Below are 4235 nucleotides of genomic sequence, written 5' to 3'. Positions count from 1 at the left end.
TCCTGTCTCCTACATAGTCATTTTCAAAGAACTGGTGGAGGGGGCTCCTCCATGTTGAGTCTTCCTGCGTTTGGCCCTCCCTGCCACGTTTAGTCCTGTGAACCAGCTTCCTTCTTGAAACCCTCATCTCATCCGTCAGAGTACTGTGTCAATCTGTCTGTTGCCTCCCTGCCCCCCTGCAGAACAGTCTAGATCAGGGCTCAGCAAACTGTAAAGGGCCAGAGAGTAAATGTTCAGGCTCATAGGCCAAATGGTCTGTCACAACTACACGACCATAGCACAAAAGCATCCAAAGATGGTATTTTATATAAAAGCGAGTGGCCATATTCCAATAAAACTTGATTTATGGCTTCTGTGATAGAATACCAAATGGCGGATGACTCTGGGGCTGCGGCAGGGCCCCGAGGCCCTGGGGGCACTGAAATGGGAGATCGCAGAGGATTCTGAAGCAGGCGACTGGGGCTGGGGTCTGCGTCAGAGTCGCCGCCAGGCTCGAGGCCGCGGAGCTCGCAGAGGCAAACCTGAGGACAGAGTGGATCCCCATCACCAAGCTGGGCCGACTGGTCAAGGATACGAAGATCGAGTCCCTGGAGGAGATCTGTCTCCTCCCTGCCATCAAGATACTGAGATCATTGATTTTTTTCCTGGGGGCATCCCTCAAGGACGAGGTTTTGAAGGTAATGCCTGGCCAGAGGACCTGGTTCAAGGCATTTGTCGCCTTTGGGGACTGCAGTGGACACATGGGTCTGGGTGTTAAGTGCTCCACGGAGGTAGCCACACCATCCGCGGGGCCATCATCCTGGCCAAGCTCTCCATCGTCCCGGTGCGGTGAGGCTATTGGGGAAACAAGATGGGCAAGCCCCACACTGTCCCTTGCAAGGTGACCGGCCGCTGTGGTTCTGAGCTGGTGTGCCTCATCCCCGCCCCCAGGGGCACTGGCATTGTCTCAGCTCCTGTTCCCAAGATGCTGCTGATGATGGCCAGTACAATGACGGCTACACGTCAGCCAGGGACTGCACTGCCGCCCTGGGTAACTTTACCAAGGCCACTTTTGATGCCATCTCTAAGACCTACAGCTATCTCAGCCCCGACCTGTTCACCAAGTCTCCCTAACAAAAATTCACTGGCCATCTTGTAAAGACCCATGCCAGAGTTTCTGTGAGAGGACCCAGGCTCCAGCTGTGGCCACCACATAATTTTATACAAGAACAATAAAGTGAAAATCAAGCCTGTTAAACCAAAAAAAAAAAAAAAACTTTATTTATGGACACTGAAATTTGAATTTCATATAATTTTTACATGTCACAGAACACTCTTCTTTAGACTTTTTTTAACCACTTAAAAATGTAAAAGCACTTAGTTACAGGAGATACAAAACATGGTGGGCTGCATTTGGCCCATGGGCTGTAGTTGATCACCCCCTGTTTAGACTGCTGAGTGGTATTCCCGTGGGTAGGAGGACGAAGGATGACGAGCCAACCGACTCTACAAGTGGGTTCCCCATCGGGGCTCCAGGCCTTCTCCTGGGCAACACTTCAGGCCACCAACAAAGAGAGCAGGCTGGGGCTAGCCTCGCTGTACTCGCCTGTCTCATCTTTATGTCTGACCATAGGCACAGGAATTGCTTCCAGATTTGAAAGCTCCAAGAAAGCACTTGTAGGCTGGGCTAGGCCATCTTGGAAATCTTATCTGCCTGTGGAATAGCTATATGTGTCCCAAAGGCCGCTCTGGTTTTAGTGGATATCATCTTTGGGCATCACTATAAATAAAGAATGATGAGGATTTGAACACGGGCAGCACACTCCCAGGAAGACCAGGGAGAAGACATTACGTAGAAAGAAGCTTAAGTGAAAAAAATCAGAGTGGCTCACATTTGGGAGCTGCAAGTAGAGAAAAGACTAGAGTTTGGGTTATGGGTGGGAGATGACAAGAGGAAGGTAGGCGGGTCCCAATCTGAAAATCTTTGGGGAACAGAAGGTCCATGTTAGAGGAGTCAGAACATTGACCTTCAATGACAGAGCGGCGCTTATGGATTCTAAGCAAGAGTGACATGATCAGATTCGCATTTGAAAGGACCATAAAATGCATTGCAACATTAATTATAAGACAAAAAAAGTGCTCGCTTTGGCAGCACGTATACTAAAATTGGAACGATACAGAGAAGATTAGCATGGCCCCTGCGCAAATTCGTGAAGTGTTCCATAAAAATAAAAAGAGGAAAAAAAAACAGTAGAAACAACCTAACTGATTAAAGAAACGGTAGAATAAAGGATGATTCACCCATAGCTGCAATGGACAGCTGCAGCTTTGAAAAGCTTTCAAAGAATATAGAGGATAATTCTTACAAGATTAACATTATGGGGGAAAGAATGGACATAAACTGATTATACAGTATGGTACCAGTTGCTTTTATTTTTAGGAAAAGCAAACCAACATATGAATTTCAGGGGGAAAATCAAGCTTACATTGGTGAGGAGGGCAAGCTGGGAGCAGGCCAAAGAAAAGACGTTTGTAACAGTCCAGGCAGGAACGGAAGAAGGGACCCACACTAGAGCTGCGATGGGACAGGAAGGAGCAGGGTGGGGGTGCCCCAGAGAGCTTTAGGCAGGGCAGGCTTTAGTGATGGATTCGCCAATGAGGGCGACATTGAAAATACCACTCAGGTTTCTGGGCAAAGGAACTAGTAGCAGTTTTACTTCAGAGTAATTAAAAAACACAAGTATATTTGGGGTTAGGGGCAAAGGAAAATGACAAAGTTTTAATAAGTATTGGACATGTTGAGTTTGAAGAGTTTTGGGACATCCAGGTGGATTACAGGTGCTAAGCCAAAGGGTGTACACCAAATAAACCCAAAGCCCTGCCCACTTGGAACTTACATTCTCATGGGACAGAAGACAGTACACAAAACAAATAAGAAAAGTAATAGTATGTTAAAATCAACCATACAGGTCTGGGGCTTGGGAGAGACATGGAAAGTATTTGGGTGTTGTCAGAATATTGGTGGTAGTTGAAAGCACGTAGATGAAGGAGTTCCCAGAGAGAGTAAGAGGAGAGCCATGACTGAGTCCTGGAAATACAGACATTGAAGGCCAGAAGCAACGGCAAGAACTCAGCTCAGATGGGAAGGGAAGAGTGGTCAGAAAGCAAAGGTGGAATTCGGAGGAGGGAGTGATCAATGTCCTCTAACATTGCAGAGAAGTACATGAGGACAGAGGGGTGGTTTCAATGGAGTGGTGTGGGTGGAATGCAGATTATTGGGCAGCCAAGTGCCTATGCAGCAAGGAGGGGAGAATACTCTCTTAAACTTGGCTGTGAAGGAGAAAGACAGGGTGATACGCTAGGAAGGGAGTAGAGGACGGGATCAAGACTAGACCTTTACACTCGTTAACAGCTAAGGAGAAAAAGCGAGGTAGGATAGAGGAGAAAGGGGCCCAGAAGGAGAAAGTTAAGCCACAGACAGAAGAGAGACCCCTTTCTCAGAGAAAGGCGTAAAGAAAGAATGTAGATATTGTTTCAGCTTGCTAAGGCTTCGTAACAAAGTACTACCAACTCCGTGGCTTACCCAACAGAAATGTATTGTCTCACAGCTCTGGAGGCCAGAAGTTCTAAATCAAGGAGTAGGCAGGGTTGGTTCCTTCTGAGGGTGGTGAGGGAAAGATTTGTCCTAGGCCTGTCTCCTTGGCTTGGAGATGGCAGTCTTCATGTTCACATGGCGTTCTCCCTGTATCTTTACGTCATCTTCTCTCTGTCCATCTCTGTGTCCAAATTTCCAAAGCTGGGAATGAGCTGACATCTGACAGCCTTCATTTTCTTTGTGAGGCTGAAATTGGAGGGAACTGAAATAGAGGATGGGAGCGGTAGATATCAAGGAAAGGATTGTCAAAGACCCAGCTGAGACAGGGAACTCAGAAGGACTCCCGTAATTAACACATTTCATAGATATTTAAAATGGAGTAGTCAGGAGTCGGCCTGCCGGATGATTCAGTTGGTTAGAGCTCAGGCTCTGAGCAACAGGGTTTCTGGTTCAATTCCCACGTGGGCCAGTGAGCTGCGCCCTCAGTATCTAGATTGAAGACAACTTGAGCTGAGCTGCCAAGGGGCAGCCGGTCCAGTTAGATCAGTTGGTTAGAGTGTGAGCTCTTAACACGTTTGCCGGTTCAACTCCACAACTAGATTGAAAAATGGTGACTGTACTTGGAGCTGAGCTGTGCCCTCCACAACTAAGATTGAAGGAC

General features: G+C 47.5%; 2 pseudogenes; both read left to right on the top strand.

Annotated features, from left to right (window-relative positions):
- Nucleotides 1-369: 369 nt before the first annotated feature.
- LOC109461461 (small ribosomal subunit protein uS5) lies at nt 370-1196 on the top strand (annotated as a pseudogene).
- A 919-nt stretch (nt 1197-2115) lies between these two features.
- LOC141569300 (U6 spliceosomal RNA) lies at nt 2116-2209 on the top strand (annotated as a pseudogene).
- The last annotated feature ends 2026 nt before the right edge of the window (nt 2210-4235 follow it).

The sequence above is a fragment of the Rhinolophus sinicus genome, linkage group LG16 (assembly GCF_036562045.2).
Source record: "Rhinolophus sinicus isolate RSC01 linkage group LG16, ASM3656204v1, whole genome shotgun sequence".
NCBI classification, from domain to species: Eukaryota; Metazoa; Chordata; class Mammalia; order Chiroptera; family Rhinolophidae; genus Rhinolophus; species Rhinolophus sinicus.
This window is presented reverse-complemented; position numbering and strand designations above follow the sequence as displayed.